This window comes from Malaclemys terrapin, chromosome 5 (assembly GCF_027887155.1).
Source record: "Malaclemys terrapin pileata isolate rMalTer1 chromosome 5, rMalTer1.hap1, whole genome shotgun sequence".
NCBI lineage: Eukaryota > Metazoa > Chordata > Testudines > Emydidae > Malaclemys > Malaclemys terrapin.
Window position 1 is genome coordinate 98402326 of NC_071509.1, and position 18163 is coordinate 98420488.

General features: G+C 49.2%; 1 long non-coding RNA gene across 2 annotated transcripts; it reads right to left on the minus strand.

Annotated features, from left to right (window-relative positions):
* Nucleotides 1-1388: 1388 nt before the first annotated feature.
* On the minus strand, nt 1389-11191 carry LOC128838566 (uncharacterized). 2 transcript variants are annotated; one of them, XR_008445206.1, is made up of 7 exons: nt 10075-11191; nt 9139-9653; nt 8245-8697; nt 6415-7823; nt 4585-5993; nt 2755-4163; nt 1389-2659 (listed from the first exon to the last, which is right to left on the minus strand). It is a non-coding gene; the product is annotated as an uncharacterized LOC128838566 (long non-coding RNA). The 2 variants fall into 2 exon arrangements; XR_008445205.1 differs by having other exon boundaries at nt 8245-9653.
* Nucleotides 11192-18163: the final 6972 nt, after the last annotated feature.

An 18163-nucleotide genomic window follows, 5' to 3' on the forward strand; every position in this document is an offset into this window, starting at 1 on the left:
TGGAAGCCCTTTCTTTTTCCAGGTACGCATGATGACTCTGGCTGAGGTATGCTAGAATGGTACTTTGCTGAATTAAAGCCCTCATCATCATACCATCGGGTTTCAGGTCTCTCATAGCGGGCCATTCATCCTCTAAGAAGGAAGAAGCCAGTGCACCTGCGACTCATCAGCTGCCTCTGAATTGGGTTTAAGTGAAGGGGGAAAGGGGCAAGTCAGAGTACCTGTAAACAGAGAAAAGACGACTATTGAATCTATTGAAGTCATGGAGTTCCCCTAGTGTAACTGCAGCTGCTGCACACTTCTTCACGGGCTTTTTCTACAGCAGGCAAACAATCACCTAATATTGAGTATTTGCTTTCCAAGTTGCCCACTTTTGAATAATAAATCATAGGGCAAGGGTAATAAATAAAAAGCACATCCCCATGCATATTTCAATGGAACAAAAAGCACCTGGTATAGGAGAAATGAATTAACAAATGCAAAGAGAGAGAGGCTGTTTCAATTCATTATGCACAAGAGAGTTTTCTTCACAGCATTAGCAAAATTAATGCCTCCATAGTGAATTATATCTTCATGCACCCTACCAAAGTTAATCTCTAGTTCTCTCCCACCCCTATAGAATCTCATTTTTAGTAAAAATTCTGTTTAGTGCTTGTAGATCTCAAAACACTTTACAAATGAGGTCAGTACAATCATCTCCCCTCCCCCACTTTTTTTTTTTTAAATGGAGGGGGACACTGGCACAGGGAGGCAAAGTGACCACCAAGTGACCCAGCAGCAGAGGCAGGAATAGAAACCAGGTCGCCTGAATCCCTGGCCAGTGCTCTAAACCACTAGACCACACTATCTCACATGTATTAGCATATTGAAAATTTAGTGCACCGTAAAAGTCAATTTCTGAGAAACTTGAGATTGAATTGAATATAAAAATATTACATTAATCTACTTTTTTAAAAATGTCTGAACGGGAAAGGTGCAGAAACCAGGGGACCTTGCTAGTTTTAGTCCAATCTTATCATAGCCACAATCATATATTGTGCTCAGGAAGTGAGCTTTAGGGCCTGCAGATCTCAAGCAATCTATAAGCCTGGGAACAGTGAAGGAACCAAACAAAGGCCTATTCTTGTGCACCTTAGAAGCTTTAGGAGGGCAACCTTATGCACCTAAGTGGCAGTGCGATCTCCATCCTCAAGATCACACTGCAGTCTGCCCAAAACGTGTGATCCAAGAGAAAAAATCAAACTTGCACCACTAAAGGGTAGTTACTTCCAACGACCGCATTTAAAGGGTAAAAAGATGTTAATTAAATTAAACGTAACAATACCAAAATTCTTCACAAGTTTATCAGATTCCTTTTTGTTTAGCCAAAGAAAGAACTGAGACTATACTTGAATGTATACATTTTATTAATTGAATTACATAAATAGTAACAAATACATTCATAAATAAGGAGTTACAGAAAGCAAAGCAATGCGATATGACAATCAAAGTTCAATCCATGCATTTAACATGGGGTCGTTATCACACTTTTATCAAATAGGTATAATCAGAGCTAGATAATTCATTTCACACATCAGAAAGCGGCGATTTTAGCAAAATCATCTTAATACAGAACAGAATTAACTACCCAGTGTAAGTCCTTTAATACAGGTCATTGTTCAACACGGAATTGGCAGAAGTAGAAGTTTCCCACAATTATTACACTTTGAAAAGCTCAATAAGGTTTAAGGAATCCCCTAAAGCTGCAGAAATGCTACCCTCTTGAAAGTCTCTGGAGATATCTTTATTCTGCCTGGTCATCTTCATCCAAGATTTTGGAATTAGGAATGACAGTAAGAACTGAGGTAGCCAGGTGGGTCCTGCATCCTTGTTGAGCTAAAAATTCAAACCTCAGTGCTTTCAAACACCTACCCGAAATTAACTTTCACACCAATTAAATTGCACCAAACAGGCAACCTCAGCTTTGCCCTCTAAATACATCTACTAATGTACGGATACAAAAACATCTAGAATTGCCAACAATTCACACTAAACCAATACCAGAAAAACAGTCATAATCACAAAATACTGCACCTCTACCCAAATACCAAGACTTAACAGAAAAATACCTACCTAAAACATCCACATCATCATCCTTTGAATTCAATAAGCGTAAAGGACTACTAAAACACCACAACTGCCACTTCCACCAATGGACACAACTACTAAAAACACTCTCACTTCTGACACAATAGGTGCAAAGTTAATTTTGAATGTGTGGTACACTTTGGTTGGTGTGACCGTTTAAGTAGAGCAGGTGTTTGAAAGTTGTGAAGTGCGGAGAGTAACTGCCAGTTGCCAAAACATTTAGTTTTGTTTGCTTCCTTTGAGAAATGTGTGAGAAATACACAAGTTAGGCGTTACCTGGAGTAAATGTTAATTTTCTGAACCTTAACTTTATTTGAAGAGTTTTGGGGGGAGAATTGGAGGGGAGGGGAGGATTCAAATGTATACCTTCCCTTAAGTGACATCTTTGCACTTCCAGTAGGAAATGATGATTTCTTAATAATAGGAAGTTATAATTCTATACAACTTGAGTGTTTAAGGTCCATGCATTTCAGATTCACAGTTATGCCATGGTACTGACACTTCCTTCTTCTCCACTTCTGCTTCATGATGCCTGAATCAGAGAGAGGGAGCACAAGGAGTGTGTAAATGAGAACCGCTTTCGACAACGGTCCAAAACCGCCCCGGACACTCCCTTTCGGATCTTACCACCGATAGCATGTCAGGTCTCCAAGAGTCCAAGAAGTGAGTAGAAAGCAGGAGACTTGGCTGCAGAATTCCAGGCAAGTTGGAAGCGCTGTTGGAAGGGCCGGAACTCTGGACACAGTGTCATGGGGCTGCCATAAATAGTAGCAGATGAGACCTGTACCCTGTTTACAGGGTGCTCATTCAGGGCAGTGGTTGCACTTGGCCAAGTGCCAAGACACTAGAGGGCAAAGACCAGATCCCTGATTACAGGGCGGTCGTTGGCAGCAGGCTGTGAAGACAGCACGAGGCCAAGAGACCCATAGGGCCTCGGAGACGCACACCCTAATTACAGGGAGGTCAAGCTGCCCACATAACGGAAATGATTCTAATTACCCAGATTTCAAAAGCAAGATGCAACCTGTACCCTGATTACAGGGAGGTTGCTGGCATTAGCCAAAGAGGAGAGACCGGAACCTGAATTACAGAAAGATCAAGCTGTCAAAGTACCAAAGAGCTCGATATGTCCCATGCTAGAGAGGCTTGTGACATGGACCCTAATTACAGGGTTGTCACGCTGACTAATGGGGCAGAGCATGGCGTAAAGCCAAATGAGCAAGAGGGGAGAGACCCGGACCCCAGTTACAGGGCGGTCACATTGCTCAGTTTAACAAAGAGCTCAATGCCCCTCCAAAGACAGGGGGAGGTGACTTGCACCCTGATTACAGGGCAGTCACATTCACCAACTCTATAACGGAGACCCAAAGGGCCTCCGAGACGCAAACCCTAGTTACAGGGAGGACAAGCTGCCCATGTTATGGTCATGATTCTAATCCCCCAGATTTCAAAAGCGAGATGCAACCTGTACCCTGATTACAGGGAGGTCGCTGGCATTAGCCAAATAGGGGAGACCATAACCTGAATTACAGGAAGGTCAAGCTGTCAAAGTACCAAAGAGCTCAATATGTCCCATCCTAGAGAGGCTTGTGACATAGACCCTAATTACAGGGTTGTCACGCTGACTAATGGGGCAGAGCACGGCGTAAAGCCAAATGAGCAAGAGGGCAGAGACCCGGACCCCAGATACAGGGCGGTCACATTGCTCAGTTTAACAAAGAGCTCAATGCCCCTCCAAAGACAGAGGGAGGTGACTTGCACCCTGATTACAGGGCAGTCACCCTCAATAGCCAGATATCGGAGCAGAATGTCAAAACGACACAATAGCACAGACCGGGACCCAGCTTACAGGGCGGTCACGCTGCTCAAGGTATTAAGAGGCTCGAGATTCCCCTACAGTCTAATTACATGACCTGAGGCCTGATTTGAGGTTGGTTACTGTGCCCAGAGTTCCTTTCCTTTTCCTCCATCTTCTTTTCTCCTCTGTGTGTGTCATTCCTGACACTTCCTTCTTCTCCACTTGTGCTTCATGATGTCTGAAACGGAGAGAGAGAGCACAAGGCGTGTGTTAGTGAGAACCGACACTGCCATGTCCCGCACGCAAACTCAGTGTAATCTACTGATACACTGTTCCTTTCCGCATCTGCAGACAGTCTGGATATTTAGGTCCAAGACAGTTCTTTGTGGTCCTCAGACACTTCCACAAGCATTTCCCGCTCCTCCCAAGCTGCACTGGGTGAGAAAACTACTGGGCCCATTCCCCTCTAAAGCCACAATCTCCAGATTTCCCCTTGACAATTATTTCACCAGGCAGCCTCCATACAAAATCAGGAGGAATAAAATGATGAAGGGGGGTAAGGAATTAATTGACAAGTATTCTTAAATCAATGTGACAAGGTATACTGCCTGGAATGACTTAGTCCAAAACAGCCCCGGACACTCCCTTTCGGATCTTACCACCAGTAGCATGTCAGATCTCCGAGAGTCCAAAAAGTGAGTAGAAAGCAGGAGACTTGGCTGCAGAATTCCAGGCAAGTTGGAAGCGCTGTTTGAAGGGCCGGAACTCTGGACACAGTGTCATGGGGGTGCCATAAATAGTAGCAGATGAGACCCGTACCCTGTTTACAGGGTGCTCATTCAGGGCAGTGGCTGCATTTGGCCAAGTGCCAAGAGACTAGAGGGCAAAGACCAGATCCCTGATTACAGGGCGGTCGTTGGCAGCAGGCTGTGAAGACAGCACGAGGCCAAGAGACCCAGAGGGCCTCGGAGACGCACACCCTAGTTACAGGGAGGTCAAGCTGCCCACGTTATGGTCATGATTCTAATCCCCCAGATTTCAAAAGCGAGATGCAACCTGTACCCTGATTACAGGGTGGTCGCTGGCATTAGCCAAAGAGGAGAGACCATAACCTGAATTGCAGGAAGGTCAAGCTGTCAAAGTACCAAAGAGCTCAATATGTCCCATGCTAGAGAGGCTTGTGACATGGACCCTAATTACAGGGTTGTCACGCTGACTAATGGGGCAGAGCACGGCGTAAAGCCAAATGAACAAGAGGGCAGAGACCCAGACCCCAGTTACAGGGCGGTCACATTGCTCAGTTGAACAAAGAGCTCAATGCCCCTCCAAAGACAGGGGGAGGTGACTTGCACCCTGATTACAGGGCAGTCACATTCACCAACTCTATAACGGAGACCCAAAGGGCCTCGGAGACGCAAACCCTAGTTACAGGGAGGTCAAGCTGCCCATGTTATGGTCATGATTCTAATCCCCCAGATTTCAAAAGCGAGGTGCAACCTGTACCCTGATTACAGGGTGGTCGCTGGCATTAGCCAAATAGGGGAGACCATAACCTGAATTACAGGAAGGTCAAGCTGTCAAAGTACCAAAGATCTCAATATGTCCCATCCTAGAGAGGCTTGTGACATAGACCCTAATTACAGGGTTGTCACGCTGACTAATGGGGCAGAGCACGGCGTAAAGCCAAATGAGCAAGAGGGCAGAGACCCGGACCCCAGATACAGGGCGGTCACATTGCTCAGTTTAACAAAGAGCTCAATGCCCCTCCAAAGACAGAGGGAGGTGACTTGCACCCTGATTACAGGGCAGTCACCCTCAATAGCCAGATATCGGAGCAGAATGTCAAAACGACACAATAGCACAGACCGGGACCCAGCTTACAGGGCGGTCACGCTGCTCAAGGTATTAAGAGGCTCGAGATTCCCCTACAGTCTAATTACATGACCTGAGGCCTGATTTGAGGTTGGTTACTGTGCCCAGAGTTCCTTTCCTTTTCCTCCATCTTCTTTTCTCCTCTGTGTGTGTCATTCCTGACACTTCCTTCTTCTCCACTTGTGCTTCATGATGTCTGAAACGGAGAGAGAGAGCACAAGGCGTGTGTTAGTGAGAACCGACACTGCCATGTCCCGCACGCAAACTCAGTGTAATCTACTGATACACTGTTCCTTTCCGCATCTGCAGACAGTCTGGATATTTAGGTCCAAGACAGTTCTTTGTGGTCCTCAGACACTTCCACAAGCATTTCCCGCTCCTCCCAAGCTGCACTGGGTGAGAAAACTACTGGGCCCATTCCCCTCTAAAGCCACAATCTCCAGATTTCCCCTTGACAATTATTTCACCAGGCAGCCTCCATACAAAATCAGGAGGAATAAAATGATGAAGGGGGGTAAGGAATTAATTGACAAGTATTCTTAAATCAATGTGACAAGGTATACTGCCTGGAATGACTTAGTCCAAAACAGCCCCGGACACTCCCTTTCGGATCTTACCACCAGTAGCATGTCAGATCTCCGAGAGTCCAAAAAGTGAGTAGAAAGCAGGAGACTTGGCTGCAGAATTCCAGGCAAGTTGGAAGCGCTGTTTGAAGGGCCGGAACTCTGGACACAGTGTCATGGGGGTGCCATAAATAGTAGCAGATGAGACCTGTACCCTGTTTACAGGGTGCTCATTCAGGGCAGTGGCTGCATTTGGCCAAGTGCCAAGAGATTAGAGGGCAAAGACCAGATCCCTGATTACAGGGCGGTTGTTGGCAGCAGGCTGTGAAGACAGCACGAGGCCAAGAGACGCAGAGGGCCTCGGAGATGCACACCCTAGTTACAGGGAGGTCAAGCTGCCCATCTTATGGTCATGATTCTAATCCCCCAGATTTCAAAAGCGAGATGCAACCTGTACCCTGACTACAGGGTGGTCGCTGGCATTAGCCAAAGAGGAGAGACCATAACCTGAATTACAGGAAGGTCAAGCTGTCAAAGTACCAAAGAGCTCAATATGTCCCATCCTAGAGAGGCTTGTGACATGGACCCTAATTACAGGGTTGTCACGCTGACTAATGGGGCAGAGCACGGCGTAAAGCCAAATGAGCAAGAGGGCAGAGACCCGGACCCCAGATACAGGGCGGTCACATTGCTCAGTTTAACAAAGAGCTCAATGCCCCTCCAAAGACAGAGGGAGGTGACTTGCACCCTGATTACAGGGCAGTCACATTCACCAACTCTATAACGGAGACCCAAAGGGCCTCGGAGACGCAAACCCTAGTTACAGGGAGGTCAAGCTGCCCATGTTATGGTCATGATTCTAATCCCCCAGATTTCAAAAGCGAGGTGCAACCTGTACCCTGACTACAGGGTGGTCACTGGCATTAGCCAAAGAGGAGAGACCATAACCTGAATTACAGGAAGGTCAAGCTGTCAAAGTACCAAAGAGCTCAATATGTCCCATCCTAGAGAGGCTTGTGACATAGACCCTAATTACAGGGTTGTCACGCTGACTAATGGGGCAGAGCACGGCGTAAAGCCAAATGAGCAAGAGGGCAGAGACCCGGACCCCAGATACAGGGCGGTCACATTGCTCAGTTTAACAAAGAGCTCAATGCCCCTCCAAACACAGAGGGAGGTGACTTGCACCCTGATTACAGGGCAGTCACCCTCAATAGCCAGATATCGGAGCAGAATGTCAAAACGACACAATAGCACAGACCGGGACCCAGCTTACAGGGCGGTCACGCTGCTCAAGGTATTAAGAGGCTCGAGATTCCCCTACAGTCTAATTACATGACCTGAGGCCTGATTTGAGGTTGGTTACTGTGCCCAGAGTTCCTTTCCTTTTCCTCCATCTTCTTTTCTCCTCTGTGTGTGTCATTCCTGACACTTCCTTCTTCTCCACTTGTGCTTCATGATGTCTGAAACACAGAGAGAGAGCACAAGGCGTGTGTAAGTGAGAACCGACAATGCCATGTCCCGCACGCAAACTCAGTGTAATCTACTGATACACTGTTCCTTTCCGCATCTGCAGACAGTCTGGATATTTAGGTCCAAGACCGTTCTTTGTGGTCCTCAGACACTTCCACAAGCATTTCCCGCTCCTCCCAAGCTGCACTGGGTGAGAAAACTACTGGGCCCATTCCCCTCTAAAGCCACAATCTCCAGATTTCCCCTTGACAATTATTTCACCAGGCAGCCTCCATACAAAATCAGGAGGAATAAAATGATGAAGGGGGGTAAGGAATTAATTGACAAGTATTCTTAAATCAATGTGACAAGGTATACTGCCTGGAATGACTTAGTCCAAAACAGCCCCGGACACTCCCTTTCGGATCTTACCACCAGTAGCATGTCAGATCTCCGAGAGTCCAAAAAGTGAGTAGAAAGCAGGAGACTTGGCTGCAGAATTCCAGGCAAGTTGGAAGCGCTGTTTGAAGGGCCGGAACTCTGGACACAGTGTCATGGGGGTGCCATAAATAGTAGCAGATGAGACCCGTACCCTGTTTACAGGGTGCTCATTCAGGGCAGTGGCTGCATTTGGCCAAGTGCCAAGAGACTAGAGGGCAAAGACCAGATCCCTGATTACAGGGCGGTCGTTGGCAGCAGGCTGTGAAGACAGCACGAGGCCAAGAGACCCAGAGGGCCTCGGAGACGCACACCCTAGTTACAGGGAGGTCAAGCTGCCCACGTTATGGTCATGATTCTAATCCCCCAGATTTCAAAAGCGAGATGCAACCTGTACCCTGATTACAGGGTGGTCGCTGGCATTAGCCAAAGAGGAGAGACCATAACCTGAATTACAGGAAGGTCAAGCTGTCAAAGTACCAAAGATCTCAATATGTCCCATGCTAGAGAGGCTTGTGACATGGACCCTAATTACAGGGTTGTCACGCTGACTAATGGGGCAGAGCACGGCGTAAAGCCAAATGAGCAAGAGGGCAGAGACCCAGACCCCAGTTACAGGGCGGTCACATTGCTCAGTTGAACAAAGAGCTCAATGCCCCTCCAAAGACAGGGGGAGGTGACTTGCACCCTGATTACAGGGCAGTCACATTCACCAACTCTATAACGGAGACCCAAAGGGCCTCGGAGACGCAAACCCTAGTTACAGGGAGGTCAAGCTGCCCATGTTATGGTCATGATTCTAATCCCCCAGATTTCAAAAGCGAGGTGCAACCTGTACCCTGATTACAGGGTGGTCGCTGGCATTAGCCAAATAGGGGAGACCATAACCTGAATTACAGGAAGGTCAAGCTGTCAAAGTACCAAAGAGCTCAATATGTCCCATCCTAGAGAGGCTTGTGACATAGACCCTAATTACTGGGTTGTCACGCTGACTAATGGGGCAGAGCACGGCGTAAAGCCAAATGAACAAGAGGGCAGAGACCCAGACCCCAGATACAGGGCGGTCACATTGCTCAGTTTAACGAAAAGCTCAATGCCCCTCCAAAGACAGAGGGAAGTGACTTACACCCTGATTACAGGGCAGTCACCCTCAATAGCCAGATATCGGAGCAGAATGTCAAAACGACACAATAGCACAGACCGGGACCCAGCTTACAGGGCGGTCACGCTGCTCAAGGTATTAAGAGGCTCGAGATTCCCCTACAGTCTAATTACATGACCTGAGGCCTGATTTGAGGTTGGTTACTGTGCCCAGAGTTCCTTTCCTTTTCCTCCATCTTCTTTTCTCCTCTGTGTGTGTCATTCCTGACACTTCCTTCTTCTCCACTTGTGCTTCATGATGTCTGAAACGGAGAGAGAGAGCACAAGGCGTGTGTTAGTGAGAACCGACACTGCCATGTCCCGCACGCAAACTCAGTGTAATCTACTGATACACTGTTCCTTTCCGCATCTGCAGACAGTCTGGATATTTAGGTCCAAGACAGTTCTTTGTGGTCCTCAGACACTTCCACAAGCATTTCCCGCTCCTCCCAAGCTGCACTGGGTGAGAAAACTACTGGGCCCATTCCCCTCTAAAGCCACAATCTCCAGATTTCCCCTTGACAATTATTTCACCAGGCAGCCTCCATACAAAATCAGGAGGAATAAAATGATGAAGGGGGGTAAGGAATTAATTGACAAGTATTCTTAAATCAATGTGACAAGGTATACTGCCTGGAATGACTTAGTCCAAAACAGCCCCGGACACTCCCTTTCGGATCTTACCACCAGTAGCATGTCAGATCTCCGAGAGTCCAAAAAGTGAGTAGAAAGCAGGAGACTTGGCTGCAGAATTCCAGGCAAGTTGGAAGCGCTGTTTGAAGGGCCGGAACTCTGGACACAGTGTCATGGGGGTGCCATAAATAGTAGCAGATGAGACCCGTACCCTGTTTACAGGGTGCTCATTCAGGGCAGTGGCTGCATTTGGCCAAGTGCCAAGAGACTAGAGGGCAAAGACCAGATCCCTGATTACAGGGCGGTCGTTGGCAGCAGGCTGTGAAGACAGCACGAGGCCAAGAGACCCAGAGGGCCTCGGAGACGCACACCCTAGTTACAGGGAGGTCAAGCTGCCCATGTTATGGTCATGATTCTAATCCCCCAGATTTCAAAAGCGAGATGCAACCTGTACCCTGACTACAGGGTGGTCGCTGGCATTAGCCAAAGAGGAGAGACCATAACCTGAATTACAGGAAGGTCAAGCTGTCAAAGTACCAAAGAGCTCAATATGTCCCATCCTAGAGAGGCTTGTGACATAGACCCTAATTACAGGGTTGTCACGCTGACTAATGGGGCAGAGCACGGCGTAAAGCCAAATGAGCAAGAGGGCAGAGACCCGGACCCCAGATACAGGGCGGTCACATTGCTCAGTTTAACAAAGAGCTCAATGCCCCTCCAAAGACAGAGGGAGGTGACTTGCACCCTGATTACAGGGCAGTCACATTCACCAACTCTATAACGGAGACCCAAAGGGCCTCGGAGACGCAAACCCTAGTTACAGGGAGGTCAAGCTGCCCATGTTATGGTCATGATTCTAATCCCCCAGATTTCAAAAGCGAGGTGCAACCTGTACCCTGACTACAGGGTGGTCACTGGCATTAGCCAAAGAGGAGAGACCATAACCTGAATTACAGGAAGGTCAAGCTGTCAAAGTACCAAAGAGCTCAATATGTCCCATCCTAGAGAGGCTTGTGACATAGACCCTAATTACAGGGTTGTCACGCTGACTAATGGGGCAGAGCACGGCGTAAAGCCAAATGAGCAAGAGGGCAGAGACCCGGACCCCAGATACAGGGCGGTCACATTGCTCAGTTTAACAAAGAGCTCAATGCCCCTCCAAACACAGAGGGAGGTGACTTGCACCCTGATTACAGGGCAGTCACCCTCAATAGCCAGATATCGGAGCAGAATGTCAAAACGACACAATAGCACAGACCGGGACCCAGCTTACAGGGCGGTCACGCTGCTCAAGGTATTAAGAGGCTCGAGATTCCCCTACAGTCTAATTACATGACCTGAGGCCTGATTTGAGGTTGGTTACTGTGCCCAGAGTTCCTTTCCTTTTCCTCCATCTTCTTTTCTCCTCTGTGTGTGTCATTCCTGACACTTCCTTCTTCTCCACTTGTGCTTCATGATGTCTGAAACAGAGAGAGAGAGCACAAGGCGTGTGTAAGTGAGAACCGACAATGCCATGTCCCGCACGCAAACTCAGTGTAATCTACTGATACACTGTTCCTTTCCGCATCTGCAGACAGTCTGGATATTTAGGTCCAAGACCGTTCTTTGTGGTCCTCAGACACTTCCACAAGCATTTCCCGCTCCTCCCAAGCTGCACTGGGTGAGAAAACTACTGGGCCCATTCCCCTCTAAAGCCACAATCTCCAGATTTCCCCTTGACAATTATTTCACCAGGCAGCCTCCATACAAAATCAGGAGGAATAAAATGATGAAGGGGGGTAAGGAATTAATTGACAAGTATTCTTAAATCAATGTGACAAGGTATACTGCCTGGAATGACTTAGTCCAAAACAGCCCCGGACACTCCCTTTCGGATCTTACCACCAGTAGCATGTCAGATCTCCGAGAGTCCAAAAAGTGAGTAGAAAGCAGGAGACTTGGCTGCAGAATTCCAGGCAAGTTGGAAGCGCTGTTTGAAGGGCCGGAACTCTGGACACAGTGTCATGGGGGTGCCATAAATAGTAGCAGATGAGACCCGTACCCTGTTTACAGGGTGCTCATTCAGGGCAGTGGCTGCATTTGGCCAAGTGCCAAGAGACTAGAGGGCAAAGACCAGATCCCTGATTACAGGGCGGTCGTTGGCAGCAGGCTGTGAAGACAGCACGAGGCCAAGAGACCCAGAGGGCCTCGGAGACGCACACACTAGTTACAGGGAGGTCAAGCTGCCCACGTTATGGTCATGATTCTAATCCCCCAGATTTCAAAAGCGAGGTGCAACCTGTACCCTGATTACAGGGTGGTCGCTGGCATTAGCCAAAGAGGAGAGACCATAACCTGAATTACAGGAAGGTCAAGCTGTCAAAGTACCAAAGATCTCAATATGTCCCATGCTAGAGAGGCTTGTGACATGGACCCTAATTACAGGGTTGTCACGCTGACTAATGGGGCAGAGCACGGCGTAAAGCCAAATGAGCAAGAGGGCAGAGACCCAGACCCCAGTTACAGGGCGGTCACATTGCTCAGTTGAACAAAGAGCTCAATGCCCCTCCAAAGACAGGGGGAGGTGACTTGCACCCTGATTACAGGGCAGTCACATTCACCAACTCTATAACGGAGACCCAAAGGGCCTCGGAGACGCAAACCCTAGTTACAGGGAGGTCAAGCTGCCCATTTTATGGTCATGATTCTAATACCCCAGATTTCAAAAGCGAGGTGCAACCTGTACCCTGATTACAGGGTGGTCGCTGGCATTAGCCAAATAGGGGAGACCATAACCTGAATTACAGGAAGGTCAAGCTGTCAAAGTACCAAAGAGCTCAATATGTCCCATCCTAGAGAGGCTTGTGACATAGACCCTAATTACAGGGTTGTCACGCTGACTAATGGGGCAGAGCACGGCGTAAAGCCAAATGAACAAGAGGGCAGAGACCCAGACCCCAGATACATGGCGGTCACATTGCTCAGTTTAACGAAAAGCTCAATGCCCCTCCAAAGACAGAGGGAAGTGACTTACACCCTGATTACAGGGCAGTCACCCTCAATAGCCAGATATCGGAGCAGAATGTCAAAACGACACAATAGCACAGACCGGGACCCAGCTTACAGGGCGGTCACGCTGCTCAAGGTATTAAGAGGCTCGAGATTCCCCTACAGTCTAATTACATGACCTGAGGCCTGATTTGAGGTTGGTTACTGTGCCCAGAGTTCCTTTCCTTTTCCTCCATCTTCTTTTCTCCTCTGTGTGTGTCATTCCTGACACTTCCTTCTTCTCCACTTGTGCTTCATGATGTCTGAAACGGAGAGAGAGAGCACAAGGCGTGTGTTAGTGAGAACCGACACTGCCATGTCCCGCACGCAAACTCAGTGTAATCTACTGATACACTGTTCCTTTCCGCATCTGCAGACAGTCTGGATATTTAGGTCCAAGACAGTTCTTTGTGGTCCTCAGACACTTCCACAAGCATTTCCCGCTCCTCCCAAGCTGCACTGGGTGAGAAAACTACTGGGCCCATTCCCCTCTAAAGCCACAATCTCCAGATTTCCCCTTGACAATTATTTCACCAGGCAGCCTCCATACAAAATCAGGAGGAATAAAATGATGAAGGGGGGTAAGGAATTAATTGACAAGTATTCTTAAATCAATGTGACAAGGTATACTGCCTGGAATGACTTAGTCCAAAACAGCCCCGGACACTCCCTTTCGGATCTTACCACCAGTAGCATGTCAGATCTCCGAGAGTCCAAAAAGTGAGTAGAAAGCAGGAGACTTGGCTGCAGAATTCCAGGCAAGTTGGAAGCGCTGTTTGAAGGGCCGGAACTCTGGACACAGTGTCATGGGGGTGCCATAAATAGTAGCAGATGAGACCCGTACCCTGTTTACAGGGTGCTCATTCAGGGCAGTGGCTGCATTTGGCCAAGTGCCAAGAGACTAGAGGGCAAAGACCAGATCCCTGATTACAGGGCGGTCGTTGGCAGCAGGCTGTGAAGACAGCACGAGGCCAAGAGACCCAGAGGGCCTCGGAGACGCACACCCTAGTTACAGGGAGGTCAAGCTGCCCACATAACGGAAATGATTCTAATTACCCAGATTTCAAAAGCAAGATGCAACCTGTACCCTGATTACAGGGAGGTTGCTGGCATTAGCCAAAGAGGAGAGACCGGAACCTGAATTACAGAAAGATCAAGCTGTCAAAGTACCAAAGAGCTCGATATGTCCCATCCTAGAGAGGCTTGTGACATGGACCCTAATTACAGGGTTGTCACGCTGACTAATGGGGCAGAGCACGGCGTTAAACCAAATGAGCAAGAGGGGAGAGACCCAGACCCCAGTTACAGGGCGGTCACATTGCTCAGTTTAACAAAGAGCTCAATGCCCCTCCAAAGACAGGGGGAGGTGACTTGCACCCTGGTTACAGGGCAGTCACATTCACCAACCTGTTAACGGAGACCCAAAGGGCCTCGGAGACACAAACCCTAGTTACAGGGAGGTCAAGCTGCCCATGTTATGGTCATGATTCTAATCCCCCAGATTTCAAAAGCAAGATGCAACCTGTACCCTGACTACAGGGTGGTCGCTGGCATTAGCCAAAGAGGAGAGACCATAACCTGAATTACAGGAAGGTCAAGCTGTCAAAGTACCAAAGAGCTTGATATGTCCCATGCTAGAGAGGCTTGTGACATGGACCCTAATTACAGGGTTGTCACGCTGACTAATGGGGCAGAGCATGGCGTAAAGCCAAATGAGCAAGAGGGGAGAGACCCAGACCCCAGTTACAGGGCGGTCACATTGCTCAGTTTAACAAAGAGCTCAATGCCCCTCCAAAGACAGGGGGAGGTGACTTGCACCCTGATTACAGGGCAGTCACATTCACCAACTCTATAACGGAGACCCAAAGGGCCTCGGAGACGCAAACCCTAGTTACAGGGAGGTCAAGCTGCCCATGTTATGGTCATGATTCAAATCCCCCAGATTTCAAAAGCGAGGTGCAACCTGTACCCTGATTACAGGGTGGTCGCTGGCATTAGCCAAAGAGGAGAGACCATAACCTGAATTACAGGAAGGTCAAGCTGTCAAAGTACCAAAGAGCTCGGTATGTCCCATGCTAGAGAGGCTTGTGACATGGACCCTTATTACAGGGTTGTCACGCTGACTAATGGGGCAGAGCATGGCGTAAAGCCAAATGAGCAAGAGGGCAGAGACCCAGACCCCAGTTACAGGGCGGTCACATTGCTCAGTTTAACAAAGAGCTCAATGCCCCTCCAAAGACACGGGGAGGTGTCTTGCACCCTGATTACAGGGCAGTCACTCACACTAGCCAGATAACGCAGCAGAATGTCAGAAGGACACAATGGCACATACCGGGACCCAGCTTACAGGGCGGTCAGTCTTCATAGGTTTCCACAGAGATCGATACCCCCCAGAAGAGAGAGAGACTCAGTCTCTCCCCTAATTACAAAATGAGGCCTTCCAGCAACCTGCTGATGTGGCATGCTGTCAAAAGAATGAAGGGCAGGTACCAAAATCCTTGATACAGAGCGGTCATGTTGTCCAGGTTCTAGCACATGCTTTACTTCCTTTGACCTCAATCACGCTCATTAAAGGCCATTCATTGCCATCAACCCACTAATAGAAATTCAACCTAAAGAAAGCAGAAGTGGAGAGAGATTCTCCTATGCACTAAAAGATGATATCTGAGCTGTTACTGTTCCCTTTTGTGGGGAGGAGGAGGATAAATATATTAATACACATTCAGCTCTTTTTCCAATTCTGAGGAGAGTAAAGAAAAAGCACTGCAGTGATTTAACTGAAAGAACTCAAAATAAATAAATAAATACAGATGTTCACACCCATTTGTATCACATGCACTCACATACACATACATACAAAAGAAAGGGGGACTTCCCAGAACAGAAAGAGAGCTCACTGCAATAGGTCACTTGACCCACAGTGTTAAACTTGACCAATCTTCCTCCCCTCCAAAAAAAAGGGAAAAGGCATAAGACCTGGATCCTGCTTACAGGGGGGTCATACTATTCCAGGGATTAAAAGGCTTGAGATCCCCATACAGTGTAATAAGATGACTGGAGGCCTGATTACAGGCAGTTTACTGTGCTCAGAGTCCCTTTCCTTTGCCTCCAGCTTCAGTGACTTCTCTTCTTTCTTCCCCTTGGCTTGACATTCCTCAACCTTTCTTCTTGTCCACTTGTGTTTGAAGATGCCTGAAACAGAGAGAGGGAGCACAGAAGCATGTGTTAGTCAGACACCCTTACAACAACTCCACAACTCTCAGATAAAATTTTCCCCTCCTGAGTCAGAAAAGTACCAAATCTTTCGCGCTGAGCTCCTCACCTGCATCACCTCAGCCATTCCGGCCCACCCCTTCAGAGACACCTCAGCCTTTCCTGCCCAGGCTCTGACACCCCCCGCAATTCAGAGTCTCCACAGCATTTCCCGCCCAGGCTCCGAACGCTCCCCCCGTTAGGGTCACCTCAGTGTTTCCCGCCCAGGCTCTGACCCACCCCATTCAGAGTCACCACAGACTTTCGCGCCCAGGCTCTGACTCCCCTTCCCCAACCACTTCAGATTCACCTCAGTGTTTCCCATCCAGGCTCTCACCCCGCCCCCACCCGCAGTTCAGAGTCACCTCAGTGTTTTCTTGCCCAGGCTCTGACACCTCCCACTCTTCAGAATCACCACAACATTTCCCGCCCAGGCTCCAACCTCCCCACCCCCTTAGGGTCACCTCAGCTTTTCCCACCCAAGTGCCGGACTCCTCCTCCCCAGCCACCTCAGACTTTCCTGCCCAGACTCCAGGTTCCTCCTCTGGTGTTACCCAGGCTCCGAACCCACCCCCGTTCAGAGTCACCACAGATTTTCCCATCCAGGCTCTGCAACCCCCCGCAATTCAGAGTCACCACAGCCTTTCCCACCCTGGCTCTGACCCACCCACTTCAGAGTCACCTGAGCCTTTCCCGCTCAGGCTCTGACCCAGCCCGTTCAGAGTCACCTCAGCCTTTCCAGCCCACGCTCTGACACCTCCCCCTCTTCAGAATCACCACAGCATTTCCCGCCCAGGCCCCCACCTCCCCACCCCCTTAGGGTCACCTCAGCGTTTCCCGCCCAAGTGCTGGACTCCTCCTCCTGTGCCACCTCAGACTTTCCTGCCCAGGCTCTGACCCCCGACTCTTTCGGAGTTACCTCAGCCTTTCCCGCCAATGCTCTGACCTCACCCCCCTTCAGAGTCACCACAGACTTTTCCACCCAGGCTGTGACCCCCACTCCCCAACCACTTCAGATTCACCTCTGTGTTTCCCATCCAGCTCTCACGCCCCCAGACCCAGTTCAGAGTCACCTCAGTGTTTTCTTGCCCAGGCTCTGACACCTCCCCGTCTTCAGAGTCACCACAGCATTTCCCTCCCAGGCTCCGACCCCTCCCCCCCTTAGGGTCACCTCAGCGTTTCCCGCCCAGGCTCTGACCCACCCCATTCAGAGTCACCACAGCCTTTCCTGCCCCAGCTCCAACCCACCCTTTCAGAGTCACCTGAGCTTTTCCCACTCTGGCTCTGACCCAGCCACTTCAGAGTCACCTCAGCCTTTCCAGCCCATGCTCTGACACCACCCCCTCTTCAGAATCACCACAGCATTTCCCTCCCAGGCTTCGACCCTCCCCCCCTTAGGTCACCTCAGCGTTTCCGACCCAGGCTCTGACCCTCACCATTCAGAGTCACCACAGCCTTTCCTGCCTGGCTCCAACCCACCCTTTCAGAGTCACCTGAGCTTTTCCCACTCTGGCTCTGATCCCACCCACTTCAGAGTCACCTCAGCCTTTCCAGCCCATGCTCTGACACCTCTCCCTCTTCAGAATCACCACAGCATTTCCCACCCAGGCTCCCACCTCCCCACTCCCTTAGGGTCACCTCAGCTTTTCCCACCCAAGTGCTGGACTCCTACTCCTCTGCCACCTCAGACTTTCCTGCCCAGGCTCCGACCCCAACTCTTTCGGAGTTACCTCAGACTTTCCCACCAATACTCTGACCTCACCCCCCTTCAGAGTCACCACAGACTTTCCCGCCCAGGCTCTGACTCCCCCCCTCCCCAACCACTTCATTTTCACCTCAGTTTTTCGCATCCAGGCTCTCA